This window comes from Malus sylvestris, chromosome 5 (genome assembly GCF_916048215.2).
Source record: "Malus sylvestris chromosome 5, drMalSylv7.2, whole genome shotgun sequence".
NCBI classification, from domain to species: domain Eukaryota; kingdom Viridiplantae; phylum Streptophyta; class Magnoliopsida; order Rosales; family Rosaceae; genus Malus; species Malus sylvestris.
In genome coordinates, this window is record NC_062264.1 from 13944697 (window position 1) to 13957093 (window position 12397).

The 12397-nt window shown below is 35.7% G+C and overlaps 1 pseudogene; it reads left to right on the forward strand.

Annotated features, from left to right (window-relative positions):
• The first annotated feature begins 272 nt into the window (after nucleotides 1-272).
• On the forward strand, nucleotides 273-9711 carry LOC126623459 (protein CASP-like; annotated as a pseudogene).
• Nucleotides 9712-12397: the final 2686 nt, after the last annotated feature.

The following is a 12397-nucleotide window of genomic DNA, read 5'->3' on the forward strand; positions in this document are numbered from 1 at the left end:
AGAAGAGGACCACCTCTCCGTGGGCCAGCGTGAATTTCTTCTTGAAAGTGCAGATATTGGGTACCTTTGCAAGGAGGCCTTTTTCTGTGTTTTAATTGTTTCATCTCACTTTTTCCGCTTTGCATGATGGAAAACATGTTTGTTAATTTACAAATTGCTTTTCTGACAGATTTCAAGAAACCTTCTCTGGAGGAAAAGTTAAAAAGGTCGTACCCAGTGCACAAGGCTCCCGCGTTACGCAGGGTCTGGGAGAGGTGAATGTCGGCTAGCCTTACCCCCATTTATGGAGAGGCTGCTCCCAAGTCTCGAACCCGAGACCTACTGCTCATGGGCAAAAGCTAAATCTCTTTAATTCGTTACTTAGAGGTTACCAAGAAGAAGTTGATAATCTTACCAAGAGAGCAAAATTTGGAGAGAATGCTTTTCTTAACATCTATCAAAAACTTTATGAGGCTCCAGATCCTTATCTGGCGCTTGCTTCAAGTGCTGTAAGTACTAAGTACCACCATCATACTTAGTGTTTTCTAATATTTCTGAAATATCAAACCTGATTTAATACATGCCTTGATCTTTAATACCTTAAATGGAATGAACTTCAATGATATTCAGGGACCAAGCAGATATATATGCATGAAATGAGTGTACATAACTCTCAGGAGATTTCATTGAACGCTACAACTTGCTCTTTAAATTATGTTTTCGGTGATTTTGAAATCAAAATTTGCTTGGCCAGCTTTATGGCCGATGTGGGCCATGGCGATTTTGCTGTCTATTTTTCGAAGTTCATAAAACAACAACAACAACAACAAAACCTTATCCCACTAAGTGGGGTCGGCTATATGAATCCTAGAATGCCATTGCGCTTGGTTTTGTGCCATGTCTTATGTTAAATCCATGTAGTCCAAATCTTTTCTTAGAGTCTCTTTCCATGTCTTCCTAGGTCTTCCTCTACCCCTTTGGCCCTTTGTCTCATACTCACATCTTCTAACCAGAGCATTTGTAGGTCTTCATTTCATATGTCCAAACCACCTTAACCGATTATCTCTCATCTTATCTTCAATTTTGGCTACTCCTAATTTGCCTCGGATATCCTCATTCATAATCTTGTCTTTCCTCGTGTGCCCACACATCCAACGAAGCATTCTCATCTTCGCTACACTCATTTTGTGTACGTGTTGATGCTCAAAATGAGTCTAGTAGAGATGAGAATGCTTCTTTGGATGAGAATTAGAGCAAAAAAAAATTGCTTCAAGTTAAAAACTTGATTTTATAAATAAGTGTAGTTTAACCAACAAAAGATTTGAGAATTAGAACAAAATTGTGTTGTGACTCTTGTGAGCCCAATTAAAGTATCATAGTGTTGGCTGAGCAATGGTTTCATAGAATATAGATGACCTGGAAAAGTTTTATTATTAAATTACTGCATCCCTTATTGACCACATATTGCATCTCTTGAGCTTGTGCTATGCTCTTCTTGTAAGTTGTGCCTTATGTGTATGTTTTTGAAAACCTTTATTCATCTCATGCAGGAGCAAGATGTGAAATTGTCTGAACTAGAATCTGAAAATAGGAAAATGAAAGTTGAGCTTGAAGAATTCAGGACAGAAGCAACTCATTTAAAAAATCAACAGGCAACAATAAGAAGACTTGAAGAGCTGAACCGCCAGTTAGAGCAACAGGTTTGTAATTACTAGTTTCTTTTGTTATTTAACAAGCACGACTATACCTTCTCAAGTGGTTTGAAGTTTTTCTCTTTCTCTCAATATAGAATTTATTTGAGTCGCGGTGTGATATTTTTAATAATCACATCCTGCCATCTCAAGTTGGATATATTGGTTTGGTTGATAGGTTTCTATCAGACTGTGAGAAATTAAAAAGGATGTCAGATTCTTGGGGTTGCGAGGTGGGTAGTTGGACAATAAAGTACTTCGGTCTCCCTCTTGGGGGTAGGCCAAGAGCGCTTATGTTTTGGGATCCAGTGGTAGAAAAAATGGAAAAAAGACTTCAAAGTTGGAAGAAGGCCTTCTTATCCAGAGGAGGTAGATTAACTTTGATTCAATCTGTTTTGGGAAGCTTGCCAATCTACTACATGTCCTTGTTCAAAATTCCTTGCAGGGTGATTGGACGCCTAGAAAAACTAATGAAAGGGTATCTTTGGGAAGGGGTGGAGGAAGGAAAGAAAAACCATCTGGTGAAATGGGAGATAGTTATTAAAAGTAAGGAGGAAGGGAGTTTAGGTGTGGGGAATTTGAGGAAACGGAATGAAGCGTTACTGGCTAAGTGGTTATGGAGATTCCCAAAGGAACCAAATTCTCTCTGGCACAAGGTGATAAGAAGCAAGTATGGGCTGCAGGATAATGGGTGGAATGCAAACCCTCCACTGCGGGGTTCAAGTCGCAGCCCCTGGAAAGATATTTCACGTGGTTACCAATTGTTTCTACAATGCTGCAAGTTTGAGGTGGGCAACGGGGAGAGGGTGAGGTTTTGGGAGGATGGTTGGTTGGAAGGGGGACCATTGAAAGAGCAATATCCTAGATTATTCTTGCTATCGAGAATGCACAATCAAAACATCTCAAGTTTTGTGGATCATTCTATCAATTCTTTGAGCTGGAATTTTGATTTCAGGAGAAATTTGAATGAGGTGGAGATAGAAGAGGTGGCTTGATTATTACAAAAAGTGGAAAATATTCGCTTGTCTCAATCAAGAGTGGATAACAGAAGGTGGAAACTGGACTTATCAGGATTGTTCTCTTGCAATTCCTATCGCTCTTTCTTGAGCAACAATGAGATTGTGCAACATTTTCCACCCTCTTCTCAGATTTGGAAATCAAAAGTTCCTCCAAAGGCCAAAGTTCTTGGGTGGCTAGTGGCTAATAGGAAGCTCAATACTTGTGATCAAATTCAAAGGAGAAGCCTTTTTATTTGTTTATCTCCCCATTGGTGCAGTTTGTGTAAAGCTAAGGAGGAGAGTGTTAAACCACATTTTTCTCCACTGTTCTTACACGATTCAACTGTGGTGGAAATTGTTTCAGGAGGTTAGAGTTAGTTGGGTCATTCCAAAGGGTTGTTTCGAGTTTCTAATCACCAATTTTGAGGCTCTAGGAATTGGGAGGAAAGCTAAAGCTTTGTGGGGTTGTCTGGTGTCGGCGGTTTTTTTTGGAACATTTGATTGGAGGGTAACAAAAGAATTTTTGAGGATTATACTGGTGTGGGGGAAGCATATCTATGGGGAAGAGTAAGATATTGGGCAACACTCTGGGCTTCAATTTCGAATGATTTTAAGAATTACCCCCTTTCTCACATACTGTGAGATATGTTAGCAGCCGTAAAGTGATTTTGGTTGAAGTTTTGCTACTTGTAATCAGATCCTCTTGAGAGATTTTCTTGTTTTGTTATTGGTGGATTTCTTATCCACTTCTGTGTAATTCCACTTTTCTTTTTTAATAAAATGTTTTTAGTTTCTTCTCAAAAAAAAAAAGAAAAAAAGGGTTTCTATCAGACTCCCTCTGGTGGGCTATCTCTTAGTTAAAGTTAGATGTAATCATGTAAACAGTTTTGAAACTGAAGGTGGTCATTACCTTCCTTTATCATGCTATGCACTCTTGTAGTTTAATTTCAAATTCATTGTTGTTTCTCTGATTTCATTGAGACTTTGTTATAATTATTGCTGGAGTATTTGGCCACAGCGAAATCAACAGATTTAAATTTTAAAGTATGTTTTTAACCAGTGGTGATACCTCCCTTTTAATGTGTGAACTTTCTCATGTTCTATTAGATGGAGGATAAAGTTAAAGAAATTGTGGAGATCAAGCAACGCAGTTTTGCAGAAGAGAACCAGAAAATACTTGAGGTCCTAAAAGAAGGGTAAAAATTCCTGACAAAGATTTATGGGAATGATACCAAGGCAAAAGTACACTAGGATCTCTGATTGGTTTTGTTTTGCGCCTTTTGATGTCTTTATTAAAAGCTGTATTATCTTTTTGCGTATCTTGATTTATGATCTGTTCACTTTATACAGAGAGCAATTGTTGCAAGATCAATTACGACAAGCTAAAGACAGTGTTTTCAATATGCAGAAATTACACGAACTTGCTCAAAGTCAATTGTTCGAGCTTCGTCCTCAATCAGGTGAATTTCAAATTTTCTCATTTCTTCCGGGTCATCTAATCTCTGCACTCAATATAATAAATTTTCTTGAAGCTTCTCATGTTTTCTCTAATCTTTTCAGATGAAGAGAGGGCAACCAAGCAATCCGAGGTCAATCTTCTGATGGATGAAGTTGAACAGGCTCAGACACGGCTTTTTAGTCTTGAGAGGGAGAAGATGTGTGCTAAACCCAATATTTTTTTACATCACTAGATTGGAATCATTGTTTATTCAGTTTCTTGCTTTTTCTTCTTGCAGTCAATGGTTCCTCATTGTTGAAGCCCCCTTTTTCATTGAACATTTTGCAGGGATTTCTGCGTTCCAAATTACAGACAGCAAACGATGACACTGAAAGTAAGAAAAGGTGAGGTAGTTCAGTGTTTTATTTTGTATGTCCCCGGAAACTATTGTCTCAATTTGTTTTTCTTTTCTTTCAGATGGTAGTTATTTGATTCCATGAATTGTAGAATATAGAAGTTTAGAATATTCAATCATTGCAATACATAATGCTTATTAAGTAAATTTTATCATTTGGCCTCTATTGTAAGGATTCTGTGTATTCTATGTGAAAAATTGCTGCCTTAAGAAATTAAGCATAGTCATCATCTTGTTATTGTAAAACTTAGAAGAAGGTGTGTACTGAACCCAATATTTTTTATGTTACAAGGTTTGAATTGTTCATAATTCACTTTCAAGGCTTGTTGTGTATTCTTTATTTATAGGTGCTGCATTGTAGTTTCATAGTCTTTTGTTTTATGGACCGTTGAAAATAGAAAAGTCCCTCCTTTTTTTAGAAATTTAGAATTTTCAATCCTTGAAATACATAATGCTTATTAAGTGATCATTTGTCCTGTACTGTTAGGATTCTGCTTAATCTGTTAATAATGTTGCTGTCCTAAGAAACTAAGCACAGTGACATAGTCCTCATCTTGTTATTGGATAAACCTAGAACTTATAGACAAAAATAAAAAGGCAATAGAAAAGATCATTTTCCATTCTTATTCACTGAACTATCTGATTTAATTTGTGTTTCTGGTATTAGATATTTTGATGTTCTTCAGTTTTTACCTTGCTCTGTATGTTGGATTGTTCTGGTATTAGATATTTGAAGTATCCATGTTTTGTTCCTTCATTGAGATTAAGTCTTTATTGCTGTGCCACAGTGATGTTGATTCAACTAGCGTCCTTGAGAATTCTTTAATTGCTAAAGAGAACTGAACTCAACATGGAACTTCACAATATTGAAAGAACGTTATCAAATGAAAGAGAAGAGCACCTGAACGAGATCAAGAGGTTGAATGCACTGCTCATTGAAAAGGTATACTTATTAAGAACATAACAAAAAGTGCTGTTAGGGATTGAACATTGAGTATTTTAGATAGTTCTTTATTTAAGCTCTATGATGCTCCGGAAACCCAAGTCATGAAGTTGCCACCCTCTTATTTGATTTCCTGTATTATGTATCACCCTCTCATTTAATTTCATGTATTATATAGTTCATCTTCCAGCTCCCGTAATGTACCACAGTTATCTTTATTTATTTTTATGTCTCTATTGTAAGAACTTTATCAACCGCCTTTTAATTTAGGAAGCTGCTCTTGAGGAGATGAAGAACTTCAGGCACGGCCAACAACAAAACTGGTTGATGATTTGCATAAAAATGTTAAAATTTTGCAGGTAATGCCATCTTTCTCTACATTCTTTAGCTTGGAAGTTGCCTGTTATCATTTTAGCTTCAGTTTTGTAACTGTTATCTGAAGTTTTTACACTTTCGAGCTGTATTGTTTGTTGAAAAACGCCCACTAGACCTTGTTCTTTAATGGAACCAACGGCAATAGACTAAACTAGCAAATATTAGAAAACTTAGAAACGCACAAGAATTATACTGGTTCGGCAGAACTTATGCCTACGTCCAGTTGTGATTTCTTTAGGTAGAGAAATCACTGCTCCTTTGATTAATAATAGAGATTACATAACTTTTGCAAACCTTAGAACTAATCTCAAAACTCTTGGCTGTCTGGCTGTTTTCTTTCTCTCCTTAAAAATCAGCCTTGCCGCACCCTATTTATAGACATAGAGTTGGCTTACATGTCCCAAGGCTGATTGAATTCCTATTTCTAAGTGGATTAGGAAATTACATTTATCCAAATCCAAACCTAAATTGAATAAAGAAAACTGAAATTCTATCCTAATCCCTCTAGGACAACAATCTGTATCTCTAATTTTCGTAAACAATCCTAAACCAATTAGGACATACTTGACGAGCCAAAAACCTAACATTGTTTAGTTGTTTATACTTGTGGTCAATGTTGTTTGGAGAAATCAAATACAAAATTTTTGGTGAGGAAACTAAGCTCTAACTCTAAGAAAAATTGAATTCATTGTACACAATGCCGGAAATCAACTTACTACTGCATCATACCTTCAGTGTTTAATGTCTTGAGTATGTCGTTTAGTAGTCTACGACTCTACAATGAGAATTCACTTATGGGGCTGCCATGAAAAAAACTGAGAAATTATTAGTTCAAGTTTGTTAATTTAAAATGGTAATTTGGCATTATTGAGTAAACTACTAGTCCATCTATTTCTAAAGTTCATTGTTAATATATACTTCACATGATTGAAATTCAAGCTCTATTTCAATGATTATTACAAAGGCTTACAACAGTGGTTATATTTTTTTTTTTCTGCTTGATTCTTGTCCGTTGAACTTGTAGTTTCTTATATTTAACTCCTGGTTTGTATACTTTATTTGTTCTCATTTATCTTCTGTACGACCATAGAACTCCTAGTTATTTTTCAAACATTGTTCTCCTTTTCTTTAGTACCTCAACAATGTTCTGTTAATCACTGATTAACTTGACATTGTTATATTTGTAGGCAGTTGGTTATAATTCAATTGAGGCTGAAGATTGGGAAGTAGCTACAAGTGGGGAAGAGATGGAGTCTCTTCTTCTCGATAAAAACAGGAAAATGGAGCATGAGCTCACACAATTGAAGGTATGAAGACATGCATGCAGCAGACACAATGATTGGATTCCTATCTAGCTCTAGTCAGAGATAGAACTTGATTTAAATATTTCACAGGGATCATAGCATGTCTTTCTGTGGGAATCTATGGAGTGTAGTTCAGTTGATGCCTATTCTATTACCGACCTCTTGTGTCTGTTGTATTTTTTATTGTGCTGCTTTCAGGTTAAACTTTCAGAGAAATCATCCTTGCTAGAAAAAGCTGATGGCAAGATATCAGAACTTACAGTAAAGGTTAATGAACAACAAAAATTAATCCAAAAGTTGGAGGATGACATACTGAAGGTGAGCATTGATTACTCATGGTGCCTGTATGATTGTTACTTTTGGTTTCCATGATATGAACTATGAAGTATAATTATAATCTTGATATAGTCAACATCTTTTGCAGTTGCAATTTTGAGAAGTAGAATTGGTTCAGATTTCATAGAAACTAAAGTCAGCTAATATTGACATAAACACATTCAAACTCTCAGGCGTATATGAGCAGAGAATGCATGTAGGAGTACAACTTTGTACTTGAGTTACCCCTCATATTTTCTAAACTTTTACCTTGCCTTTCTACTGCAGGGCTATGGTTCCAAGGATAAAAAGGGAATTCTATTTGACGACTGGGATCTTTCAGAGGCTAGGAGCACTGAGCCGTCTGAGGTACTCCTCATCTCCCTACCTCCAATCCCCTCCGCCCGCCCCCCCTCCCCGCCCCCCCCGGCCGGACGCGTACATATCAATATCTCTCTCATTTTCGCCACCATAAATTTCTTCACATGAAATTTCATGAGTCATGGGGTAAAAAAATTTGGAAAATATAACATCTTTGCTGCAATAATGCAATTTGTTTCCTGCCTGGCTGTTTTGTTGAATTAGTCTTCAATCAAATATTTTCATTTGTTGGGAGTAAATTGACTTGCAACTCCTAAGGTTTGCGTAAGGGATTGAGGTTCAGTTAGTAAGGAATGGATCACAAAATGTTAGATAGGAGCATTATGAAGGCATGTGAGAGGGATTTGGAAATCTCTACTTGGAAGGAGTCATCTACAAATCCCTTTTATATGCTTTTGTAATGCTCATATGGTGCATTTCTAATCCCTCCTATCTATCATTTTTTTATCCATCCTACTAACTTGATCTCAATCCCTCCGGAATTGGGCCTAAACGTGTAAGAAAGTTTGAAATCACCAAGTTAATCTTGTTCTTATTGGTAGTCCTTTTCTGTACCTCTAAAAACAAAGTATAGCAAAATACATGAAGTTTTGTTTTTTTTTTTTATGCATTCTAGTGCTTTGGTATATCATCATAGAACAACATTGGTGATGATTGTCAAATTAGCTCACAGTTATTTTATCACGGGCCTCATAGGTTTTAGCCTTTTAACTACAACATATTTTGGTAATTACGAATTATACGTGTGAACTTTCCGTGTTTGATTTACAGTTAAGTTAGTTCTTGTCATTGCACTATGCATTCCATTTTACTCTCTGGTTATCAATCATTTGGTTTCACGTTAATTTGTTTTGTTAACAATACCCTTTCCGAATCAGAATGCAGATCAAAAACATGGTTCCTTGGACCAAGACCAAAGCTCAATGCTTAAGGTTATCTGTAATCAGAGAGATCGATTCAGGACACGCATGAGAGAGACAGAAGAAGTACGTTGTTAATTTTCAAAGAGCTATGGTTGCTTTGGTTTGTAATCTACCATATCATGTGGCTAGATTACTGGTCTAATCATGCAACTTTGCTGACTGATTTTATTATTTTAGGAAATAAGACATTTGAAGGAAAAGATAGGAGCGTTAACAGTGGAACTGGAAAAGACGAAAGCTGATAATGTCAAACTCTATGGAAAGATTCGTTATGTTCAGGATTACAGTCTTGAAAAAGTAGTTTCTAGAGAATCAAAGAAGGTGTTATACTTATTATTGTATTAGGAAATAAGACATTTGAAGGAAAAGATAGGAGCGTTAACAGTGGAACTGGAAAAGACGAAAGCTGATAATGTCAAACTCAATGGAAAGATTCGTTATGTTCAGGATTACAGTCTTGAAAAAGTAGTTTCTAGAGAATCAAAGAAGGTGTTATACTTATCTACTTTTATCCTATATGTGCTTCTGGTTCCCTTTTCTTCTTTTAGACGGAATGGCTGGGGTTTTTTTGGGTCAATTGTCGGAATGTTTGTAGTTCCTCAATGCTCTATTCTTTTTGTGGTATATTTCAGCCTGCAGATGATCTTGAAAGTGGTTTTTCGTCAGATGTTGAATCGAAGTACAAGAAGATATATGAGGATGACATAAATCCTTTTGCAGCCTTCTCGAAAAAGGTACTTTCTGGTGAAGTTGTAAAGTTTGTTAGCAAAGATGCATATACCCTGTAATCGGACTTACAGATGTATATTCCTTTTGCTGTCTTTTATTTTTTAGAGGTCATATATTAACTTCTCTTGTATTATAGGAAAGGGATCAAAGATACAAGGAGTTGGGTTTCAGGGATAGAATTACTCTAAGCAGCGGACGTTTTCTTCTTGGTAACAAGTAAGATCACATGATCTTATTCTCAACTACCCAGACATGTATCAAAATTTTCTCCTTCTTTTCACGGTCGTGTATTTTGTCATATTGTACTAATTAACAGTGCAATTCCTGTTCCATAAAAAATGTGCAATTCTTGTTTGTTGCATCTCTTTAATAGAATCCAAGCCAACGTGAAAGTACACGGTTTTGGGACATTGGAATTAAGGCCAAGACTTTGGAGCCATTTTTAGTCCACTTTTTGGACTCCCAAAAGGTATAAACTTATTCTTCTCCTCCCAAGCTTCATTTCCATATAAAGAACGTCGAAAATGGTGGAGAAATGTGAAAGTTATGAAGTTTTAAAAATTTTACAAAAATCCGGCCAACTTTTTCAGATTCCGACGAACCAGACGACGGCAGGGACCAGAGAATTGAGGAAGGAGGAGAATATTCCGTTAAAGTTAACGGAATATTCTCACGCTATTAGGTATGTTCCTTTAGAATTAATTGAATATTCTGTCATACTAATGAAATATTCCCTAAGAATCTCCCAGCATGTGGCCGCCCGTGCTTGCGGCGCGTGGGGGCACGGATCGCCTCATGGTTGTGCATGGTCGACATGTATGGGTCCGTGACTGACGTCGAGTAAAATGGTTTTGTATATTTAAACCCTTCATTTGAGCAAACTATGGGTGATTTTCCTAGCCTATTCGTGTATGTTTTAATTAAATAATTACTATAGTTGTTTCACATATAGGAGAAAATAATCCCCAGGAGGTACGAGGTCAAGCAGGCTAGGAGGCTCCGACTACGTATTAGTGAATGAGCATTTGTTTTATATATATTATATAAAAAGTTTTATGGTTTCCACAAATGCATTTGGATTTAATATTATGCCTATCATGCCATGTTTCATTTCATTTTAAAAGTGCTATTATATTGTTGAGATTTATAAATTGTCATTGCATGTTCATATACATTTTATCTACTCATCATGCATGCTAGCACCGGTGTAGTACTCACCACAGGCCATGCCAGGCTTCACGTGTATGTTCACATTGCACAATATGCTCACTTTGAATCCATTGTAGGTGCCAGTCCTGTCTTAGGTTGCAATAGGCAACTAGGGCTAGTATGTGATGCGCTTAGCACCAGTCTTCACGTGATTGTAGTAATAAAGCATATATTATGATTACATCCAGTCATGTTCATGTCAGAACTCCTCTGCATGAACTCATGTGTTAGCATAGATTGATGAGCACTTGATTTTTTATGCTATGGTTGAGATATTATGATTTGTTGTGTTTCTTGAATTATTGATGAATTACATTTGTTTTCATACTTATACGTAGTATGATTTTCTGGAAACTATACTTGTTTTATGGTGAGGGATTAGTATGTTACGAAAAGAAACGTGTTTCTCAAACCTTTGTTTTTGCCCACTCACACTTTCTGTTTTTCTCCCCTCCAAGACATAGTTAGCTGAATCTCCTATGGCATATGAGGGATCTCTGGCGATTTTGACATCCATCCCAAATAAATGTAGGAGTTTATTTCTAGTTGTGTAATAAGTATCTTATCTAGATTTGACTGCTCTACTTATGTCGTACGGTCATCTATGCTCTAAATACTTGTGTATTATGGGTTCTTTCCACTACTACGCACTCTCTTATTAGCTTAAATAAATTTTGAATTTGGTTTAAATTTATTCATATTTTTGCACATCACTTACATTTTGGCTATGTCACATTCGGGTGTCGACTAGCATGTCTCAACTCCGGCCGGAGTGTGTCAACTTTAATATCCCCCAAAAGTGGAGAAAAATTTGTGTAAGACTCGGTTTGCCACTGAATTTTGCTAAGTGACATTACAATTTAGTCAAAATTTACCACATGGTAAGTTTAAATATTCTTCTATTTTAAATTTGTCATAATTATATTTTCTACTAATTAATATTATCTAAGATATTGATCTAGCCGTTCATATTTTTTTCTCACCCTTCTCATTTTCCTTCTCTTCTCCAACTATCATGAAATGAAAAAAAAAAAAATCCAATTTCAAAATTATAGTTAAAATCATCCCAATCCTCAACTGTATCTTGATTGAGAAAATCCACCCATGATCGAAATTTCAGTCTTCGCTTGTCAAGGTAGAAGAAAGAAAAGGAAACAAAAATTTTATTTAATATTTTTGTGGTATCCAATTTTGTTGTTAGTCAAAGTAGATACTACCATTCATATTTATTGATAAAATATTATAATTGTAGATGCCTTTCGTTTAGGGAGCTTTCATAAAAAAAGTTTGGGCTAAGTTTATTTTAACCAAAAACTATGCTATCACTTTATTTAATGAAAAAGAAAACCCTTAATTTTTAATAAAGAGGACAAAAGAACTTGAATTTTAATGAAAATGACAAAATTTTAATATAATTTTTTTAAAAAAAAATAACCTTACTCGTGTCCATTACAAACATTGTTTATGAAACTGAGTAATACTATACTGTTTATAAAACTTAACGGTACTACACAATTTATGAAATTGAACGATACTATACTATTTATGAAACTGATCGGTACTACATTATTTATGAAACTGAATGGTACTACACTATTTATTGGTATAGATTCATAAATAATGCCTAGTTCTTAGTTCACTTTCATAAATAGTGTTTAGTTATTGGGTCCAGTTTCATAAATAATGTATAGGAGTTG